This window comes from Myxine glutinosa, chromosome 4 (genome assembly GCF_964187855.1).
Source record: "Myxine glutinosa chromosome 4, kmMyxGlut1.1, whole genome shotgun sequence".
NCBI classification, from domain to species: domain Eukaryota; kingdom Metazoa; phylum Chordata; class Myxini; order Myxiniformes; family Myxinidae; genus Myxine; species Myxine glutinosa.
In genome coordinates, this window is record NC_136264.1 from 46,341,176 (window position 1) to 46,365,958 (window position 24,783).

Sequence of the window (24,783 nt, forward strand, 5' to 3'; positions counted from 1 at the left end):
GGTTCAAACGTGCATCCCAGCTCCTCCTCAACTGGACTCCGGTGGACTGCTCACTCATCTCTCTTGGACTCAGGTGGGGGCGTCGCGTGAGGGGTTATATAGCGCCATACCCTGGAACGTTTGCGAAACTGCCCGATCGTTCGCTCTCCGCCCTCTCAAGCCAAACCCCTCATCCTTGGTTGGTTGATCGGGGCTGGTTCACTCCTCCCTCTGATGACGAGGTGGGGCCACACCCTTCTTCCCCGAGTTGACCGCGTGTTCAATGGAGGGCGAATGCAGTTGGCAATCCGAATGGCGATGGTGATGCCAATAACCCCACCCAAAGTTACTGGCATTTTGAAGATGCCATGGGGGCGTCGGAGGGATCCTATCTTATTTCAATTCGGTGCAATGCAGAGTCAACTAGTGGGAAACAGAGCCTTAAACTACATAGAATAAGAAATAACTATTCAAAGGTTCTATGGTGGCCTACGTGCTTGTTCATGGACTAGCTACGGTGCACTCATTTCAATTAACAGCCAATTAAAAGTAAGTACACCCCATGTAAAGTTTTGACTTTTTCAACATATTTCAACATACAACTATTTTATCTTCATTTCAACAATATTGATAGATAAAGGTGATATAATCTATCTATAATTCCAGTAATCTCTGTGTGTCTGTGTGTTTGTTTGTCTGTGACCGCTGTTTCTCGACAACCACGGGTCCGATATACTTGAAACTTGCCAGGTATATTGCTGGGGACCTGAGGATGTGCCTTTTCAAGGTTTCATATTAATCGGACAAGTAGTTACCGAGCTATGGCGATTTCTTTACCAAACTCCGCAAGCCGTTCGCTTTGGACCAAACCATTTCATGTAAATAGAGGGGGGGGGGGGGGATTGTCACCGTACTCGCAAGCCGTTCGCTTTGGACCAAACCATTTCATGTAAATAGAGGGGGGGGATTGTCGCCGTACTCGCAAGCCGTTCGCTTTGGCTTTGCGAATGGACCAAACCATTTCATGTAAATAGAGGGGGGGGGGATATAATTTTAGATATATATATAGTACGGGCATGCCCTAGTATAACAAATATCATGAAACATTTACATTTTGTAGTCCATTGTATAATTTAAATAAACATAAATGCAAATTTCGCATGTGGAAAAAGTAAGTACACCCTTGGCTCTAACAGGTGGTATTGCCCCCTTTGGCAGAAACAACCTCAAGTAGGCGTTTCTTATAACTGTCTACCAGTCTCTGACATCGACTGGGAGAAATTTTTGCCCACTCCTCCATGCAGAATTATTTCAGCTGTGCGATGTTTGAGGGGTTTCTTGGATGCACAGCTCGTTTAAAATCCCCCCACAACATCTCGATGGGATTTATATCCGGGTTTTGACTTGGCCATTCCAGAACCCTCCATTTATTTCTTTTCAGCCATTCCTTGGTGGATTTACTGGTATGTTTAGGGTCATTGTCATGTTGCAAGGGCCACCTTCGGTTGAGCTTCAATTTTCCGACAGATGGCCTCACATTATCCTCAAGCACCCTCTGGTACAATGAAGAATTCACAGTGGATTCTATGATGGTGAGCTGCCCAGGCCCTGATGAAGCAAAGCTGCCCCAAACCATAATATTTCCACAACCATGCTTTACAGTTGGTATCAGGTTCTTGTGGTCAAATGCTGTCTTTAGTTTTCGCCAAACATGTCTTCTGGTACTGTGGCCAAATAGCTCTATATTTGACTCATCTATCCAGAGCACACCATTGGGAGATAGGGCCAAAAACGATACATAGCGAGATATCTCAAAAGGTTATGGACGGATTTGGACGAAACTTGTTGGACTGGTTGTGTGTGTGTGTGTGTGTGTGTGTGTGTGTGTGTGTGTGTGTGTGTGTGTGTGTGTGTGTGTGTGTAATGTTACCGATAGACTCCTAAACGGAGAAGCTTACGTGCTTGATATTTGGCATAGACATGGCCATTGAGCCTGGGACGAACATGGCCGAACTCAAAATATTTGACGATCCATATTTTTTATTCATATTTACCTCAGCGCATTTCAGCGAAGTACCCGCTAATCTCAGCCGGTTCCAGAGCAGCTCGCTGATTCGCTCAGAGCGATCACGTGATGTTCCATTCCCGCCGCCAGACTGATTCGCTCAGAGCAATCACGTGATGTTCAATCCCGTCACACGTCACACGTTTTTTCACCTTTTATGCGATCGTGTTTTGTATTGATTTTGTGCGATATGAATTAAATGTCTTTGAAACAGCTGTGAATCGTCTTTCCACAACCCTTCCGTAACCGATTGGAGCAGTTTATTGTCACACAAAACGAGATCCGCGAAGCGAGTTAGTCGAGTCGTGCTGACCAAGATGGCGACACGGCGGCTTCACTTTTCATGGAGTATGAGCGTTCTATATATTTTCAATTCAGTGCGCCCGTGATTTGTGGCATAGACATGACCATTGGGCCTTCACGGTGTAATTTGTGCGAGGCTTTTGTCCGAGTGAGCTTGAGTCGAGAGGGCGAATGTACGGGTTGGGAATGTACGGGTCTCCCTTCCCCCGCCCACAAACGCCGGTACTGGAGGACGTCACAGGATCGGTGAGTCTCCAAAATCCGCTTCGTGCTGTTGCGAATATGCAGGACTATGTCCGATTGTTGTGCTGCTCTCCGACCATGAGAACTGCAACGTCATTGTTGACTGGCCGCCTTCCCTCCCCCTCCCCCCTCCCCCCTCCATCCCCCCTTCCCTTCCTCCTCCACCCTACACCTCCCCTTCTCCCCTCCCCCTCCCCCTTCTCCCCTCCCCCTCCATTTTCCCCCTCCCCCTCCCTTTTCCCCCTCCCCCTCCCTTTCCCCCTCCCCCTCCCTTTCCCCCTCCCCCTCCCTTTTCCCCCTCCCCCTCCCTTTTCCCCCTCCCTTTTCCCCCTCCCCCTCCCTTTTCCCCCTCCCCCCTCCCCCTCCCTTTCCCCCTCCCCCTCCCTTTCCCCTCCCCCTCCCCCTCCCTTTCCCCCTCCCCCTCCTCCACCCTTCCCCCTCCCCCTCCCTTCCCCCTACCCCCTTCCCCTTCTCCCCTCCCCCTCCCTTTTCCCCCTCCCCTCCCCCACCCTTCTCCTCTCCCCCCTCTTCTCCCCTCCCCCCCCGTTCCCCTCCCCTCCCCTCCCCCGCCCAGCAATGCCGGGTACTTCTGCCGGGTCCCCCCTCCACCTCCCTTCTCCCACCCCCTCCCTTCCCCTCCTCCCTCCAACCCCCTCCCCCCTCCTCCCCTCCCATCCCTCACCCTCCCATCCCTCACCCTCCCCATCCCCTCCTCTTCCCTCTCCCCTCCCCCCCTCCCCCCTCCCCCCCCTTCCCCACGCGGCAACGCCGGGTATTTCTGCTAATATATATATATATATATATATATATATATATATATATATATATATATATATATATATATATATATTGTTGCGGATATGGGATTTGCATCCATCCATATCCGCTTGTAAATATTCCCCTATTTCCTCAATACTTCCCAACTATCCCCAATCCCCCATTCCCTAGTCCCATTTTCTGTAAACAACACTCTGTAGACCCGACCTCCCTCTATTTCCCCCATTAAATGTCGTGCCCAGGTTCACCGCATCTCATGTAAGACAACTATAGGACATCTTGCTAGTTATTCTTAGTCTATGTCAGTTAAGGACTCGTTTCCATTAATTCTGACCCTTCGTTGCACCAGAATGTGATTGTATGGCACTGTTAGGAAGTTTAGGACCTCCCAATACCTCCCCGCAGCTCTTCCTCATGGTTCAGCAACAACAACAGCAACGGCGGCGGCGTGCACAGGGAGTGCGCGTCCTCACTCCGGCTTGGTTGGTAGGGGGTGTTGGGAGGCCATGAGGCCTTCCCATCGAGCCGCCATCGAACATGTGCTCGACGGGGTTACCAAATAGGGGCTCCCTGTCAGCTCCTCGTCAAGGGCGGAGCCTGGTAACCCCCGCACCCAATGGAAGCGGCGGACCGGCCCCAAGGGGGCGGAGCCAACCAGCCGAGGGCGTGTCACTCCCCGCTGAGCATGCGCAGGAAGAGGGAGGTGACGTCAGATGCGCGCTGAGCTTGGAGCAAGCAAGACGTACCCTCCGAGCGCTGTGAGGCCTCCCCGCATCTCTGGACTGGACCGTGCTTTATCCTGTCCCCGAGCCAAGGTGCACCTTGTGCTATCGACTACCTGTCCCTTCCTGCCATCAATCCCTGTGTAAGTCAGCCTTGTTCCGTTTGTCTGTGGTCTGTCTGGGATAAGATAAGACTGTAATTAAGTGCCCATCTCTTCTGTGTCTTTACCTCACTACCTTGTAATCTACCCCCTTTTCTCCACCACTGTAATTATACCCTCCTCCGGAGGTCTTGAGAACTGTACCCCTTGCGTCGTTTCATCTATCCCAGTCGTTGTGTCCTTTCCATCATTGATTTAGCATAGCGCGATTTGGTCAACGTCTGGTTGGAATCGGGCTCTAGTCGGGAAATAACTGTTCGGTCGCGGTCATACCAACCGCTCGGTCAAAAATAACATCCAAACCGCGTCCATAACAATTGGTGTCGAGGAGTGAGATTCGAGGCCCGAACCAAAATTTTTTTAAAAACATCTCGGAAAACATTTGGTCAAAATTATAAAGACACCGAAATTTGATTTTGTTTTACAAAAAACCCGAATTTTGAAAGTCGCGCTATGGGAGATCAAGACGGCTGGGTTCCGGTAGAGGAGACTGAGGCAGGGTCGATGCAGGACCAAATTGAGGGACATGAGGAGAGCGAAGCAGTGAGGGCGGCAGGTTCGCCGTCCTCGCGCACGAGGTTACGGGTGCACAAAATGGCGCCTCGCAGATGGCTACGGCGGCCGCGCCCGCTGCACAAGTGGGAGGGATTGACATGCAGGTCCTCATTGCGCAGCTACAGGCAGCTGTACAGATGAGTATGGGGAGCCAAATTGAGCGATTGGGTGAGCGATTGGAGGGCCAAATGGGGGGTAATGAGGGACGAAGCGAGGGGTACCGGTGAGGGATTAGAAAAGAAATTTGAGGGATTAGACAAGAAATTTGAGGGGTTAGACAATGGGATAGAAGGGGTGAAACATGGGTTAACGGGGGTAGAAAACAGAATGGCCGCTCAAGAGAATCAAATAGAAGGGGTGAAACATGGGTTAACGGGGGTAGAAAACAGAAGGGCCGCTCAAGAGAATCAAATAGAAGGGGTGAAACATGGGTTAACGGGGGTAGAAAACAGAATGGCCGCTCAAGAGAATCAAATGGAAGGGATGAAAAAGGGGTTAGAGGGGTTAGAAAACAGTATGGAAGGCAAATTGAGGGACATGAGGGACCAAGCGGAAAGGGAAGTTAAAAAAATGGGGCAGCAGATAGAGGGGGTCAGAATGGAGGTAGAAACTAAATTGGATGCTCACAGGGAGGAAATGGAGCAGATGAGGGTGGCATCTGGGCAGGAGATGCAAGTGATGGGAGAGGAGATCAGAAGAGGTGTGAGTGAGGAGGTCGGAGGAGTGCGCGAGGAGGTGAGGCACTGTAAGGAGCGCATGGAGAAGGAGGTGAGAAAGGGGACTGTAAAATTGCAAGGTGGTATAGAGGAGTTGACGCTGGGAGTAGAACAACTGACAGTGGGACAAAAGGAGTTGGGGGATCAGGTAAAGAAGAACACAGCGGTAATAGAGGGTTTAAAATCGACACAGAAGGAGATGAAAAAGGACGTAGGGGTAATTAAAAAAGAGTGTCAGACGGTACATGAGGACCTGACGAGGAAAATGAACAAGGTGGTAGAGGTGATGGAGGTTAAAGAGCGGGAGGTGCGGGAGCACATAGAAAAAAATAAGGTGGAGTTAGAGGAAGAACTTAAGGGGCGCACGAGGAGATGAAGGAGGTGAAGCAGAAATTAGACGAAGTGGAAGAAGGGGTGAGCGAAATTAAGAAGCGACGGAGAGAGGATAAGAAAGAGATCAAAGAGGAAGTGAAAGAATTGGTCCAAAGTCTGTGTTCGGATCGTGATGATGTGCTCATTAACCGGATGAGGGATTCGCAGGTGATGGAGGAGAAGCGAAGAGAAAGAGGACCCGGTGTAAGTGGTGACCAATATGGTCGTGCGTATGATGCGCCAGGTGATTTAATAAGCTTGGGGGTCGAGATGGACCCGGATGTTCGTGAGAGGCCAAGAGTGAGGTGTATGGCTGGTCCGGAGGGTATGGAACGAGGGTGCGAGCGAGAGGGTCCGGTGATGGGAGAGGTGCGAGGTGTGAGGGAGCAAGGTTGTGGTGGTATGGAATGGGTAGCGGGTTGCGGAAGTGTGACCCATGCATCGACACCAACAGGGGTAGTTTTTAGAGGGACAGGGGAGGCACGGGAGCCCCTTGGGGGTAATGTACTGTGGGGGCCCGGCCGGTTCGGCCCCGCGCTGACCCCGCAAGGGGCGACGCACGGGGTCCGGCAGGCAGGCAACGACTCGCATACGAGGTGGTCCCACAAGGTCCCACTCGCGCCGTATGACGGCAAGAGTGATCTACGCGCGTACCTGGCGCAGTTTGACTGTGTGTGTAAGGGCAACGGTTGGGGTGAGGACGAAGGTGGAGTACACCTGGTGGCCGCATTGCGCGGCGCGGTGGCGGAGGTGCTGACGGCATTACCACCGGGTGCTCTCACCCTGCCAGCCCTCCGCGACGCCCTAATTAATCGATTCAGCATTGAACAGCAGAGCTCAGCTCGCGCTGCGAAAACGCAAGCCCCAGGAAGCCATCGGGGAACTTGCCCACGACATTCGCCGCGCAGTGGGGATCGCACATGCTAACATGGCAGCGGTTTCCCGGGAAAGCCTGGCGCTGGACCATTTTATCCAGGCCCTCCCGGATATTGAGCTCCGGCAACAGCTCGCCATGTGGCGCCCGCAGACTCTGAGCCAGGCGGCTGACGCTGCAGCCCGTTGGGAAGCAGCGAGGCCCCTGGCCCGGGGGAGCGAGCGTCACGCAATGGCGGTCCACCAGGTGGGACCCCCGATGGAGGGCGGGCCCCTTAGGGGGCCCGCCCCCGACGTGAGTCCTGACCTGGCGGGCATGGTCCGGAGTCTGGTGGACCAGCGCCTGGCGGGACCTGGACCATGGCAGGCGGCCCCGGAGGTGGCCCGCGGTGGACCACGAGCGGGTAATCCAATTCGGACCTTCAGGGGGGGGAATTTGGAATTCCGGAGACAAGCACCTTATCAGGTGAGGTGCTATACTTGCAACCGTCTGGGTCACCTGGCGCGGCACTGTCGAGCCACGTGCCGGGATGATCCCCGGCGGTTGAGGTCCTTAACTCCGCCCAGGGGGGAGCGGGTTAGCCGACCCCAGACACCCCCCTGCCAGACCCCGGGAAACTAGAAAGCCTTACACCAGCGAGCAGGCGCCCCCGTGGATTGCCTCGGCTTTAGATGCCGAGGCGGGACCCAGTACCTCTGAATAAGGGGGGCTTATTAGTGCCAGAGGACTGGGGGATTGATGAGCGATGGGCCCGGTGGGTAAGGGTGGCATCCCTGCCACCCTTCCCATGAAGGGGGCAAATGCGCTATAGATTATGGGGTTTATGGCAGTGAAAACTAGCCCGGGTGGGTTAGGATATTGTGTGTAGGGATCTAGCGAAGATGACATTAGGTAACGTTAAGGTTAGTTAGTGACAAGGATACCTGTAGAGGGGACGCAGGTAGATTAGAGTGGCTGATAATGACGAGGGAGCGCAATAGTTTAAAGGGACGACTGGGAAGCGCAAGTTTCAGAGGGGAGTAGTTAGATGAGATGATGCTGTGTGAGAACTGGACAGGTGTGTGGAGCAGTGTATGAGTAGTGAGTGTTGTGGATCAGCGCGAATGCGCTTGGGGGAGAGAAGGGTGTAGGCGGCACCAAGTATGAGAGCACAGGTGTGCAAGCACAGGTGTGTGGAATATATGGAGCAGAGAATGAGTGGTGTGGAGAGAGTTGGAGTAAGTGGTACGGAGTGGTGTGCATGGTGCGAAGGTGTGGATGGGGGAAGAGTGGACCCCTTTTCACGAGTACCCGGGGAGGGTAGTTTAAAGAATAGTTAGAAGGTATAGGTAAATTGTGGTTGGATATTGGCATTTGTGGTGCGGTTGCAGAATGGTATTGTGGATGGGTGCATTGGTGTGGTGAAATTGGCTGGTCGTGTGGCCTGTTAGTATGAGTGTGAATGGTTGGGCACTCCGCCACTGTTAGATGTCGGCCAGGTGAGGCCGCAGGTGGGCTCTGGGAGCCGTTAGTGTCAGTGGGTGCCTGAGGATCCCGGGTGTGGATCGGGCAGCCCGTGCCAGAGAGGGCACTGAGGGGGTGAGAGTGCGAGAGGGCCTTCCCCAGTTAGTTAGGTTAGGGTGAGGAGCAGGTGAGCTCGGTAGGCAACAACAGTGGTGGAGGTGTGCAGGTGGGCGGACCAGCTGGGAGCGTCACACGACCCAGCCACCGAAATTGTGCGGGGGCACCGAGTGATGAATCGGGGGAGTGAGACCCCAACTTGAGAATCACCACAGTTTGGGCAATGGGAATTGGTTTTTAGAACCCATAGTGTAAGTTGGCCAATGGATTGGCAGGGAAAGACCCCGGGTAATGTAAAGTTGTTAAAGTCATTTAGGAAATAGTTAGGATTGATGAACCTGTCGCACCATACGCAGCCACTTACCTGAGGTGATGATGATGACTCCACACCTGTGTTTTCTTTGTTTTGTGTTGCAGGAAAGGAGAATTGCTGTGTGGATTTGTGAGACGCATCACGACGTGGATGAGACATTGGGGTGATTCCATCTCTCCCTCCTTAGGAGGGACTGATGATGAATTGGTGATGGCAAATTTTGATGTTGAGTTGGAGATGGCAAATGTTGATGAGAGTTGGAAATGGCAAATTTGATTGGTTAGGAGGGAGAGAAGACGAATTTGGTTTATGGGAGGAACGGGGAAGACAGTAGGGACGTTTGTTGATGTGTAAAGTAGATGTTTATGGGTAGTGTTGTGTTTTGTGGATACAGTAAGGGGTAAGGGAGGGGCAATGTAGGTTAGCTGGTGGGGGGGGGGGGCGTACGGTAGGAACGTACCTGTCTCACCTGGTTCCCATGTGCCCCCAGTGTGCATTACCTTGAATTGCGTGCACTTTTGCGCCCTTACCACCTTACTCACTTGTCTTCTTTTGTCTCCCACCTCCGAGGATCTGGCTTTGGGGCAGAGAGAGAGGAGAGAGAGGTGCTGGCTCTGCAGTTGTGGGCCTGTACTTCCGCTGCTTGCTGCCTGGATCGATACACCATATGGACCGCAATTTTTGTGGCCGCCCACCATGGACCGCAGTTCTTTTGCGGGCAAGCACCACCCGTTGATGGACCTCTGGGTCAACGTGGCACCTATGCCATACAGGTGAACCACTTTTAGTTGGCCCCCTGACGGCCACAATTCAGAAATGGACGCGGTTGGCGCCTTTCTTTATTTCTAAAGAAGCCAGAAGGCCAAGTGCACTCCATGAAGGCAAGACCAGCGGCAGAACATCGGCCGGCTGCGACACCACCGGTGACCATGGACACTTAATTGTGCATTTTTATGAACACTTTATTGGTGCACCGGATGGTGCTGACTGTGCGTAATGGGGTGGTGCTTTTGGTGCTTGGACGGGGTGCTCTGCACATTATTAAAGGCCATAGGGCCACAGGGCACTCGGGGGTTGGTGTATCGATGCTGGCATGCGTGCTCTCCCTATGCATAACATCTGCATGTGTTCCTCAAAGAACAGGTCCTGGATCGTAGTGTAAATATCAGTGTAGTCTTGTATAAATGATGCTCCCTACCGGCTGTATGTTTAGTTTGAGGATGCTTTCCGCGATTCGGTTATCCTGTGGGTGTGTTTCTGTTAGGAGAAGGGTGCAACGTCGCAGGGGGACATATTTACTCATTTGTGAACATCTGTAAAACTGTCGCACTCAGGGTTGAGTTAATAGTAGAGGGAACTACATCTGAGTGCCACACTAAAGTAGGTAAGAATTTATCGGGTCGGGACGCCCCGAGGTAGAGAAGGGTGCAATGTTGCGGATATGGGATTTGCATCCATCCATATCCGCTTGTAAATATTCCCCTATTTCCTCAATACTTCCCAACTATCCCCAATCCCCCATTCCCTAGTCCCATTTTCTGTAAACAACACTCTGTAGACCCGACCTCCCCCTATTTCCCCCATTAAATGTCGTGCCCAGGTTCACCACATCTCATGTAAGACAACTATAGGACATCTTGCTAGTTATTCTTAGTCTATGTCAGTTAAGGACTCGTTTCCATTAATTCTGACCCTTCGTTGCACCAGAATGTGATTGTATGGCACCGTTAGGAAGTTTAGGACCTCACAATACTTCCCCGCAGCTCTTCCTCACGGTTCAGCAACAACAACAGCAATGGCGGCGGCGTGCACAGGGAGTGCGCGTCCTCACTCCGGCTTGGTTGGTAGGGGGTGTTGGGAGGGCATGAGGCCTTCCCAACGAGCCGCCATCGAACATGTGCTCGACGGGGTTACCAAATAGGGGCTCCCTGTCAGCTCCTCATCAAGGGCGGAGCCTGGTAACCCCCGCACCCAATGGAAGCGGCGGACCGGCCCCAGGGGGGCGGAGCGAACCAGCCGAGGGCGTGTCACTCCCCGCTGAGCATGCGCAGGAAGAGGGAGGTGACGTCAGATGCGCGCTGAGCTTGGAGCAAGCAAGACGTACCCTCCGAGCGCTGTGAGGCCTCCCCGCATCTCTGGACTGGACCGTGCTTTATCCTGTCCCCGAGCCAAGGTGCACCTTGTGCTATCGACTACCTGTCCCTTCCTGCCATCAATCCCTGTGTAAGTCAGCCTTGTTCCGTTTGTCTGTGGTCTGTCTGGGATAAGATAAGACTGTAATTAAGTGCCCATCTCTTCTGTGTCTTTACCTCACTACCTTGTAATCTGCCCCCTTTTCTCCACCACTGTAATTATACCCTCCTCCGGAGGTCTTGAGAACTGTACCCCTTGCGTCGTTTCATCTATCCCAGTCGTTGTGTCCTTTCCATCATTGATTTAGCATAGCGCGATTTGGTCAATGTCTGGGTGGAATCGGGGTCTAGTCGGGGAATAACTGTTCGGTCGCGGTCATACCAACCGCTCGGTCAAAATAACATCTAAACCGCGTCCGTAACAATATATATATATATATATATATATATATATATATATATATTAGCAGAAATATATATATATATAATATATATATATATATAATATAATATATATATATATATATATATATTATATATATTTATATATATTTATATATATATATATATATATATATATATATATATATATATATATATATATATATATATATATATATATATATATATATATATATATATATATATATATATACATATCTATCTGTGCAGCGTCTGTCCTGTCCTGTGTTGTGTTGTGTTGTCCTGTGTTGTCACTGAACTACTTTCTCAAACTTTTGTGAAATCGTACCAAACTTCTGGAATGCACATATCTCTCTCGTCGGTATGTCCTAAGGGTATTGTTTTTGAAAATCTTTCCATTTTTTTTCGAAATTTTTTGGGAATTTTTTTTTTTTTCAACTTCAATTGTTTATAAAATGTGATATCACGTATATTACAAATACATTTGTGCAAAATAATTGTTTGAATTATGATTGGTTTAAACCATGACAAAACGTCAACTCGGGTACAGTCATTTATCTATATATCTACACATCTGGGCAGTGTCTGTGTTCTCACTTAACGACTCCCTCAAACTTTTGTTTCCGTGGTTGTGAAGTGTTTTTAATAACGTTGTGGTGGTTTTGAATCACGTCGTGGTGAGGGATTTTGAATTATGTGGTGGTGAGGTGTTTTTAAATGATGTGGTGGTGAGGTGTTTTTAAATCACATGGTGGTGAGGTGTTTTGAATTAATTGGTGGTGAGGTATTTATAATTATGTGGTGGTGCGGTGTTTTTAATTATGTGGTGGTGAGGTGTTTAGAATTAGTTGGTGATGACGTGTTTTGAATTATGTGGTGGTGAGGTGTTTTGAATTACTTGGTGGTGAGGTGTTTTTAAATGACGTGGTGGTGAGGTGTTTTTATTTTCGTGGCTGTGAGGTGTTTTTATTACGTGTTTTATGGCTGTGAGGTGTTTTTATTACGTGTTTTATGGCTGTGAGGTGTTTTTAATTTTGTGGTGGTGAGGTGTTTTTATTACGTGTTTTATGGCTGTGAGGTGTTTTTATTACGTGTTTTAAGGCTGTGAGGTGTTTTTAATTTTGTGGTGATGAGGTGTTTTTATTACGTGTTTTATGGCTGTGAGGTGTTTTTATTCCGTGTTTTATGGCTGTGAGGTGTTTTTAATTTCGTGGTGGTGAGGTGTTTTTATTACGTGTTTTATGGCTGTGAGGTCTTTTTATTACGTGTTTTATGGCTGTGAGGTGTTTTAAATTACTTGGTGGTGAGGTGTTTTGAATTACTTGGTGGTGAGGTATTTTGAATTACGTGGTGGTGAGGTGTTTTGAATTACGTGGTGGTGAGGTGTTTTGAATTACTTGGTGGTGAGGTGTTTTGAATTACGTGGTGGTGAGGTGTAATTTACCCAAACTTCCAGTCTGCACCTACCCCTCCCCTATGTATGTGCAGAGGGGTTCTTTCTTGAAAAAAAAACATTTAACCTAAATCTTCAACCTAAATTGCCTATAAAAATGTAATATCACAAACACAACAAATACATTTGTGCAAAGTAATTGTTTGTATTATGATTGGTGAAAATCATGACAACACAGCAACTCAGGTACAGTCATTAGCCTCAGTTAAAATAACCCCGTTCCTCAGTATCGACGCTTGGTGAGTCGAGCGCAGCGAGCCGAGCCAAGCTAGTGTATATATATATATATATATATATATATATATATATATATATATATATATATATACATACACATACACACACACACACACACACACATATAACTCCACACACACACACACACACACACACACACACACACACACACACACACACACACACACACACACACACACACACATAACTCCACACACACACACACACATAACTCCACACACACACACACACACATAACTCCACACACACACACACACACACACACATAACTCCACACACACACACACCTCCACACAAACACACACACACACATATATATATATATATTGTTGTGGATATGAGGATTGTGTTTTTTATTGTGTTGTATTGTAGTAAATTGTTGTGAATTATTGCTTAAGTCTGGACCCTCCTTGCTCCAGTGTGTATAAAGGTCAAAGGGCGTTCCGGTAGTTAATTCCATAAAGCATACATTGAAGGACACTATAATATCCCTGTTCAGTAGTTTATTTCCTTATTATGTGTATCAGGGTAAGGCCTTGTCTTCCATTAAAATGACACTCCATTGCACCAAGTGAAATCAGAGTAGATCCCCTTTCATTCCCATTCCCAAAAACCGCAATTGCCAACTGTCCCCCCCGCGACTCCATTCGCCATGAGGTAGGCTCGGAGAAGAAGGGCGTGTCTCCACCTCGTCATAGAGGGGATGAGTGAGCCAGCCCCGAACAACCAACCAATCACGAGGGGTTTGGTTTGAGAGGGCGGAGGAAGAGCGATCGAGGAGGTTCGCGAAGGTTGAGGGGCGGGGCCTATATAACCCGCCGCGGGACGCTCCCCAAGCAGATGAGTTCTGAATTCTGAAAAGAGACGAGCTTCAGAGAGAAGTGCGCAAGGAGGGAAGAGAAGCGAGAAGGAAGCCTTTAACACAAGTGCACGAGAGAAGCGCGTGGAAGCCTTGAGAGAAGTGCACGACGTCACCCTGCTCGCTCCCAGCCTGACGAGGCCCGGTTTGCTGTGCGCCCTGCAAAGCCTTCCAGCTTGTGGTCCGAGCTGAACCTTCCTCCCGGTCCAGCCAATCGTTTTTGCCTCCATTCCCCATTCATGTGAGTCCGTCTCTGTTTGTTCTGTCAAGGGTATAAGTTAAGCCTGTTTAGATAAGCTAGTAATTTTCACTGTGTCACCTGCTTTTTCCATGTTCCCTGTAAATAACTTTGACTGCCCCTTTGGCTTGTGTGTGTAAATAATAAATCCCGTTACTCTTCTGTACGTCTTCTTCTTCCTCTTTACATTCGGTCGCTTTAGAGGTTTCCAAATTGAATATCTGTGGCGCGATCCGGCCAACGTTCGGGGGATCGGGTGAATCGGGGAAACTGTACGACCGCGGGGCCTCCGCTCGGCAAACATAACATCTTATCCGCGGGCCGTAACAATATATATATTGTCACGCAACCGCGATTAACACCACAGTTGCGGATGGCCAATTGCGAGGCTTTAACTCCCGAGGCGAGAACTCAATACAATAGCGCATTCCAAATCAAACACTTTAACTAAAGTTAAACGCGCGGAATGGCGGGATGAGACACAGCAAAGCTCCGCAGCCTTACCTATTAAAATCCAACAGGAAACTGCGTTCAGATATATTCAGAAAATAATATAAGGATTTATTAATGGTTTCGAGAACAAAGAAATATGATGCTATAAACCCCCTATATGGAGTACTCCCACCCAACAGAGTTATTAAACAAACCACAGGGCAGACGACGAAATGAACAAAGAGGGTGTGTGTGTGTGGTGCGTTCTTAGCTTTGCTCGCTCGGGAGCGTGGCGATCGTGCAGGCCTTGGATGGCTAGGCCCTGACACGTGGGCGGGAGTGGTCTCCCTGACGCGACTCGCTCGCCGGACCCAGTCCTCTCGCCCCACAACTCTCAAACGCTCGCCCCGTCCGAAGGACCACGGTTTCTGGGGCTGTCGTCTCTGCCCGGCGCCTTGGAGATCGTGAGTGGTTGGCGATGGTGCGCAAGAGGCCAGGAATATGGCCACCAACGGGGCGAACCTCGGCACGACAGCCGCCCATGCAAGCACATGATCCAATCGCAGGGAAGATGGAGGGAACGAAGGCAGGAAAGAACGAGAGGGGAAAAATGTCCAGTGCACTCTATCACGACGGAATCCTCTCAGCTCCCCCAAATGGCGTCTGCTCTGCCTCGTGTCCAACTCCGAACTCCTCTTCTTCTCCTTCGTGTCGTCCCTTCCCTCACGCACCGTCCCGCCCTCTCGTGACGCCCATTCGTCCGCCCTTCCCCATGACGTCAAAAAGATCCACCCCCTTCTCATCGTGTCTCAGCAGGGTGCGTTTCGGTCGGTGTTGTTCCATTGATGTGAAAGGGAAGGGAATTAATACATGTACGTGCGCTAGGGGCATGAATTCCTACTGTCTAGGTGCGGTGCCAAAAGGGACATTGGATTGACCACAGGGGTGGGAAAACACACAAAGTTACCCTTATCACCCTGATTACTTAGCACTTCCTGTCCCCGTACAGGAAATATATACGCAATTATCCTGGCATACGCCTACACATACTAACTTAAAGGTACATAGTGGGTTCTAGCTATCGCGACATCCCGGAGCATTTTACCTACTCAGATCTACTCTGCTCTACATATTGCTCTACCAAATTCATAACAATATATATATATATATATATATATATATATATATATATATATATATATATATATATATATATATATATATATATATATATATATATATATAACAATATATATATATATATAACAATATATATATATATATAACAATATATATAACAATATATATAACAATATATATAACAATATATATAACAATATATATAACAATATATATAACAATATATATAACAATATATATATATATATATATATATATATATATATATATATATATATATATATATATATATATATATATATATATATATATAACAATATATACGTATATATATATATATATATATAACAATATATATAACAATATATATATATATATATATATATATATATAACAATATATATATAACTATATATATATATATATATAACAATATATATGTATAACAATATATATATATATATATATATATATATATAACAATATATATATATAACAATATATATATATATATATAACAATATATATATATATATATATATATATAACAATATATATATATAACAATATATATATATATATATATATATATATATAACAATATATATATATATATATATATATATATATATATAACAATATATATATATATATATATAACAATATATATATATATATATATATATATATATATATAACAATATATATATATATATATATATATATATATATATATATATATATATAACAATATATATATATATATATATATATATATATATACTGAAACGCAAAAGAAACTTACCACCTTTGAAACCTTTAAATATCAACAATAACACTGCGTGTAGTAAATGTGTGAACTTATTTGTGGACAATAGTGTCCTCACTGTCAGACAAAACGGTCACGGATGGTCACTTGAACCTTCAATGGTCACTTCATAGCACAGCTGTTGAACAGCCGTTTTGACTGTCAGTGATTAGCCAAGGGGTACGGGATGATTTTAATGAGCTGCACGTGATGTCTTGATATTGGCTTTAAAAAGGCCAGTGCAAAATGGGCATTTTGACCGAGAAATTTGACCATTTTGACCAACTTCAAAAAGACCGAAAACGCAAAAGAAACTTACCACCTTTGAAACCTTTAAATACCCAGAACTGAGACCTGAGACCACCCAGAACTGAGAAACTTTCAGCATGAAAACGCTCGTCCCCATGCTGCTCGCTTTACCACTGCATTTCTCCAAGGCGAGAACATCAACACCATGCAGTGGTCTGCACTCTCCCCTGACCTGAATCCCATGGAGCACCTGTGGGATGAGCTTGGGAGACGCGTAGTTGGCAGGGCCAGGACACGGGCAGAGCTGCTTCAGACATTGAGGACTGAGTGGGACAGAATCCAGCAGCAATCCATCCAAAGACTGGTAGGCAGTATACGTCGACGATGCACTGCCTGTGTCAAAAACAATGGTGGCCACACACGCTATTGAAAGGGGACTGACATTGCACCCTGTGCTGTTCTGTACTGTAGAACAAACTGATGAGATGGTGTATCTTGGTCAAAAACTTGACATGTCATCAATAAAATGCCAATGTTTCAATTAGCAATTGTTGGTTTGTTTTATTTTGAACTGTTACAATTTTATTACATTTCAAACAAGTGGTAAGTTTCTTTTGCGTTTTCGGTCTTTTTGAAGTTGGTCAAAATGGTCAAATTTTTCGGTCAAAATGCCCATTTTGCACTGGCCTTTTTAAAGCCAATATCAAGACATCATGTGCAGCTCATTAAAATCATCCCGTACCCCTTGGCTAATCACTGACAGTCAAAACGGCTGTTCAACAGCTGTGCTATGAAGTGACCATTGAAGGTTCAAGTGACCATCCGTGACCGTTTTTTCTGACAGTGAGGACACTATTGTCCACAAATAAGTTCACACATTTACTACACGCAGTGTTATTGTTGATATTTAAAGGTTTCAAAGGTGGTAAGTTTCTTTTGCGTTTCAGTATATATATATATATACTGTATATCAATACCCTGGCCTCGAACCATTATGCCACTGAGGCTGGTTTTGCTCTCAAATGGTGCTCTTCTTCAACATCAGTTGTAATTTTTGACAATAACTTGTCACAAAATTAGTTTAAAGAATTTTTACCCTCGCCAGAGGAGAGGGTATTGCATTTGAGTCCGTTTGTTTGTTTGTCTGTTTGTGTTTGTCTGTTTGTCCGCACAGAATAAATATGATTTTCTCTGCAACCGTTTGTCCTATTGACAGGAAATTTTCACCATCGGTGCAACTCCACCTGTATAATTTTGTTATGAGAATTATGACGTCATAGGTCACGTGGTTCGGCCGCCATCTTGGAAAAGCCGAAAAACTTTGCACCTCTAGATCTCGGAAAGCGCTGAATAAAAAAAAATTGAGAAGTGGCTCATTGTAAAGAACTCTCCATGGGGAATAAAATATGTGAATGATGATGTCATAGGTGCCTCCATTATGACATCATAATTCGACATGTGCAAAACTTCATCCAATCAAGTTGAAATTTCTTGAGCGCCATGTCGACATAAACTGGTGGAGAAAAAAAAAGAATGATGACGTCATTGGTCACGTGGTTTGGCCGCCATATTTGTTTTAACACAAAAGCCTTAAAAACCACTGAAAATACATCCTGGCGAAGGTTTGCAATCTCCGATTGCTCTTTTTCTTGTTTATTTTGTTACTTGGCAAAACAAAATATATATATATATATATTTTTTGCAAGTATGTTGATCACTCCGGTTTGTGTGTTTGTCTGTCCGCTCACTTATACTTGCCTACAGGTCACAATTTTAAACCGATCTTCACGAAACTTCACCAAATGTTAGAGTTCATGGTCCGACAAAATCCTATATAATTTTGAGGTCAAAAGGTCAACATAGGCAAAAGAACAACCACCTTTTTTCAAAATTTCTAAAATCCTCAATTTTCATCTGATTGACTTGAAATTTGAATAGGATTTTCATATCAGCGAACTTCATTCTACCACAAACTATTTGTGAGATCAGCGTCGGCGAAAAGGTCCACATAGGCCAAAGATCAACCACCTTTTTTCAAAATTTCTAAAATCCTCAATTTTCATCCGATTGACTTGGAATTTGAATGGGATTTTCATATCAGCGAACTAAATTCAACCACCAACTATTATTGTGACCAACATAGGCCAAAAGGTCAACATAGGTCAACGGTCAATCACTTTTTTCGAATTTCTAAAAATCTTAATTTTCATTAGATTAACTTGAAATTTGAATGGGGTTTTGACATCAGCGACCTGAATTGAACCACCACCCATTTTTTTTTGCAATCAACATAGGCCAAATTGTAAACATAGGCCAAAAATGAACCACGTTTTAAAAATTTCTAAAATCGTCAATTTTCATCCGATTGACTTGAAATTTGAATAGGTTTTACATATCAGCTTACTGAAACCAAACACCAACTATTTTAGGTCAACATAGGCCAAAAGGTCAACATAGGCCAAATTTCTAAAATTGTCAATTTTCATCCGATTAACTTAAACTTTGAAGACGATTTGCATATCAGGTCACTGAATTCAACCACGAATTATTTTTGAGGTCAAAAGGACGCTCTACTGAGTGCCATTCTACTTTGTTCTGTTTTGCCAAGTGTCACTCTATGACTGATTTTTCATTTGTTTGTTTGTTTGTAGTCATGACGAGATTCTAATGCAGGCAAGTAACCATCAAGGAATGACTCGGTCAGCCAGATTTCTATATAAATATTGCAAGTTGCTTCGGTGCGTAGAAGCAAACATGATTTTGACGGAAGAGAATGCTAAGTTAAGTGAAGAATCGAGATTGCAAGGGTGAATCTGCACAAGGATCCTAAATGCAACCTGACACAGCATCCAGTGCATCGGGCTCTTCTTTGCATTATTTAATCACACGCACCCGTGCTGTCCGTTTCGCTACGTTACATTGTACTTCAAAGCAGACAAAAGATGCATTCCGCATTATAGAATAATGAAGCTTGCAAATGGAGTCCTGACGAAAGCACTGCTTGACGTGCTTTGGAGCAAAATGCAGGTCGAAGTTAATTATGGTTTTCTGCACTTCTTACCAAGGTTATGTCTGCTTCGGGAAAAGCGAGGTGTACATTGGTTTCCCAGGTTACAAAGACAATATGATTCTAAATTGGCATACATGCATATGCATGGCAGACACTCCATCAGAAAATTTGGTTCTCCAACCTTTTAATGTTGATATTCACCCGGAAATTGTCAATATTTTTTGAGAAGGAAAGTGCTCTGCTTGAAAACTGCCCCTTTAGCCGTTTGACCTTGACATAAGGTTGCTTGAAATAACGTCCAAGTAAATTTTTCAGCGGTAAAGTGAGAATCCAATGGAGTTCTATTTTATCAGAGTAATACGAAGCAGGTCATTGGGTTTACTCCTTCTGTTCAATGTGGTGGGTGCGCAAAGAAGAGAGATTGAAACTCTCGGTTGACTTTGAATCATTTATTTGCACATCCACTAGTGCATACATCACAATATATTGAACCGTTAGACTTTCCTGCAGTGTGGTTCGAAGCTGTTTGTTCAGTTGGGTATGTGGCGATACAATCTTCTTTTCAATCATGAAACTCAAGATTTGTTACTTAAATAATTAAAATGGTTCAACTTAAATACATTGTGTTGTTTTGTAATGCTCTTCTGTAAAAATGCAAAAAGAAAGCACAATTAGAGTGGCTCTGTGGTTCCTAACTGCAGGATTTTTTTGCGTAGCCCGGAGGGCAATGTCTGGAACAGCGTTTGTCTGTCTGTCCGGTGTATGTATGTATGTATACATGTGTATATATGTATATATGTAGATATGTGTATATGTAGATGTGTGTACATGTAGATATGTGTATATGTAGATATGTGTATATGTAGATATGTGTATATGTAGATTGTAGATATGTGTATATGTAGATATGTGTATATGTAGATAGGTGTCTATGTAGATAGGTGTATATGTAGATATGTGTATATGTAGATATGTGTATGTATATATATATACATATATATATATATATATATATATATATATATATATATATATACATATGTGTGCGTATGTATGTATGTATGTATATATATATAAATATATATATATATTTTTTTTATACTCATCCCCTGATCTGTGTCTTTCCACAACTTTATCCCGGAGGCCTCTTGAAAGCTCATTTGTGCACATGGTTGTGTATTTGCTGTGAAATGCACTACCCAGCAGAGGAAACCTACAGGAACAGCTGATTATATTCTGAAATAATCAGAATTACTACAATTTTAAACAGGTGGAGGCCAATTAGCTTGGTGTGTGATTTTGAAGGTGATTGGTTACACCTGAGCTAATTTACAATTTCTATTATACGGGGAAAGGAAGGGGGGGGGGGGGGGGGCAGGGGGAGGGTTGGACATTTATCCATCCAAGATTATCTAGTTTTGTATTTTTAAAATAATTTTCTTAAATTTATAGAATTTGTTTTTCACTTGGAAGTTGTAGGTTACGATATGTAAATAAAGGTGGAAAACGCCTGATTTAATGCATTTTTATTCCAGGTAATAAGGCAACAAAAGATGAAAATTTTGATAGGGGGTGTAGATTTTCTGCAGGCACTGTACATACATCCAGACATAATTTGTTCCTTTAAAATATCTGGCATTAATTACTGGACGATTGTGAGTATCTCGTTGTGCAACATTTTGAACACACGTCAGATGAAGAAAACGTTCTAATTTGATAATGATTACACCTTCGCACCCCCTCCACCCCCCTTGGCATTTGTTGAATATTCGGTTTGATTGTGATTTGTTGTGCAAGTGGTGTTGGTGGGATTGGCATTGGCATTGTGGATGGTGAGTGTGCTCGTGGATTTGCTTATATCGGATTCGAGTGTGGGTTTGAATGTGTGGCAGGCATGATGATGGGATGATGGGCCTATCGGCCTCCTCTTGTGTCGAGATCCCCTTTTGATTCCTTGTAAAAGGTATATAACCAACGAAGAGTTGGTGGCATCGAGAAGGTCAATGAAAATGGACCCAGACGAGCTGAAAGTCGATTATGTATGCCAACGTCATGACGTGTGAAACAAGCGTTACGCCTAGGTCCCCCATCGGTGAAGTGATGTGTTGACAAAGTGGAAGACGCAAGGCGGCCATCTTGGATTTTGATGTGGCGACCCAATTTTCAAAAGCGTTCTTCCTTATGCGTCGATACACCCACACACCAGATTAGAAGTTGGTACTTCGCTTATTTTTCAAGATATTTCGCTCACAAGGTTCAGACATATATATGGTGGCGGCCATCTTGGATTTTGACGTGGCGACTCAATTTTCAAAAGCGTTCTTCCTTATGCGTCGATACACCCACACACCAAATTAGAAGTTGGTATTTCGCTTAGTTTTCAAGATATTCCACTCACAAGGTTCAGACATACATGGCGGCGGCCATCTTGAATTTTGACGTGGGTTGCACCCATACACCAAATTAGAATTCGGTCCTTCGCGTACGCACGCATGCACGCACGGACGGACGGACGCACGGACGGACGGACGCACACACGGAAGGAGGGGAAAACCATAGTCCCCCTTTCGCTACGCGGTGCGACGGGGGACAAAAAAGCCATGGCGGAGTGGTCATCAATGGATGCTACACTAAATGATCTCGAATATTTTTTAAAATTTTATTTCTATTACACAGTCTTGAGAAGTCTGTCAATAGGTAGTTGATATTGTTAAGCTTGCCAAATTTCCTCCTTTAGTACCAGTATAATTAAATCTGAATCATCCACTGACAGGAAGTCAGATTGAGGAAGGGGTTGAGGTCGGTGAGTAGATTATAGCACAATCAATGTCCTTTTCATTTACCTGCCCTTTTTATATGGCATTGATTTTTACACAACTTCACAATTACTCTCACATAGTCAAGCAAAGTCGTTCACGTCTGTATTATGTAGTCCTATGTGAATGCGCATTGCATTCAAAAGGAGAGATCTGGCATTTGCAGCCTCACGAGGCTTTACCTGTGAAATAAGGTCACCAATTTTGGTCACGTTTGACCAATTAAAATATTGTCATGTTTGGCCAATTAAAGTAACTGGAAACGATGAGGTAACAAAAAGTATTTCTTTCACACAAAAGTGATGTTAATACATTTATGAACTATTGGCTTATCAATGAACTGAAGGACATCTCAGGTGAATGACCACCTGATCCGATTGAGGGAGACACACCAAAGGACCCAGAGATTTCTACTAGCTGAAGCTTCCATAAGACGTTGGTTAAAAATCCAAGTTCCAAAACGTTAACGATTTTTTCACTTTGACACCAATACCGAATTGACGATTGTTCGGAGTCCATTTTGAAGCACAAAAGGCGAATTATAATTACATGTCTGTGCTGGCAGGATAGTTCAGAGCTGTCTTGCCTGGGTATGAATGCCAACTCAACTATAAACTGTCATCCTGGTGCTTTGCATACAAGAAGAGGCATCAATGTGTGCACAGTCCATTGGATGGACGCCAAGCGCTTGGTGGATAAAAATCCCTGGGTGTGTTTCGTGAAGAGTAGGAAAGATATCACCAACACCCTGAACAAATTACAAATTCCTCCCACTTTGTTACGTATCATGTGACGGAGTGTCAATGTTTCCACGATTAGTAATCGCCGCAAAACGTTTCTCGACGAACGCCCTGAAGATCTGCTAAGACCATGTTTGCCATTGCTTCTTTTAATTTCTATGGTTTATATAAAGTTGGAGTAGCTTGGACTCTTGATAGTATCTAGTTACCCTGCGCTCGCGAAGCGAAAATCAGGGTGAAGCATTCGGGTCCGTCCGTACGTCGTACGTGCTTACGTCGTACGGACGTACGTGCGTGTCTGCATTTAAAAAAAAAATCATTTTCTCGGCAACCGTTGGTCCGATCGACATGAAATTTTCACCGTAGGAGGGCCTCCTCCTGTAGAATATTTCTGTGAATATTATAACGTCACAGGTCAGGTGGTACGGTACAGGCGCCATCTTGGAAAAACCAAAAAGCTTTGCACCTCTATGTCTCAAAAACCGCTGCACAGAAATAATTGAGACTGGTCTAATTGTAAAGAACTCTCCAGGCGGAATAACATATGTGAATGATGACGTCATAGGTGCCGCCGTTATGACATCATAATTCGACAAGTAAAAAACGTTTTCCGATCAGGATGAAATTTCTTGAGCATCTTCTCGGTATAAATTGATGCAGAAATAAAATTATGACGTCGTAAGTCACGTGGTTCGGACGCCATATTGTTTTGAGTGAAAAACCACTAAGATCCAATTTTCTCCCAAATAACTGAACAGATCGAGGCCAAACTTTGCAGGCAAAATCACATACCCATGACGAACAAAAAAATCAGTGAGCATGACGTCATGTGTCACATGGTTTCGGAGTTATGACATTTTTAAGCAGAAACTTTTAAAACCTAGCTCCTCCCTCATTTTTGATCCTATCGAGGGGAAACTTCACAGATGTGTTCAGCATATCAGTGTACTAAAATGACCTTATGGAATTTGCGATAGGTCACGTGGTTTGGCAGATATAAATAACTAAACGATTTTTTTTTAAATAACTCTTGAACCGCTTCATTGATCGACGTGAAACGTTATATTATAGTAGAGGAAATGAAGTGTAACGTGTGCAAATTTTCAAAATGATTGCATGTACGGTCTGGAAGCTAGAAGTTGTTACTGCGTGAAGAAGAAGACTCCCCTTAGAGTGGCATGGAATTAATTATCACACTGCACATCACGAGCAGGAAAAGTACGGAGCGACCTCACGGGGTCATTTTGACCTCAAATAAAATTCAGATTTCAGATTTCTCAATCGCTGAGGTATATTAACACATGACCAAAACAGATTTGGTGAAATTCCGACGATTGTTGACGAAAATATAACATTTGTGTCTGCATTTCAGTAAAGTAAAGTGTGTGCCATGTCAGCATTTTAAAAATTGAAACGTGGTTCATTGTAAAGAACTCCATATGGGGAATAGGTATTGTTAACGATGACGTCATTGGTGCCATAATTATGACGTCATAATTCGACAGGTACCGTTAGACTTAGTCTGATCAGTTTGAAATTTATTGAGCATGATCTATGCAACAATTATTTAGAGAATATAAATTCA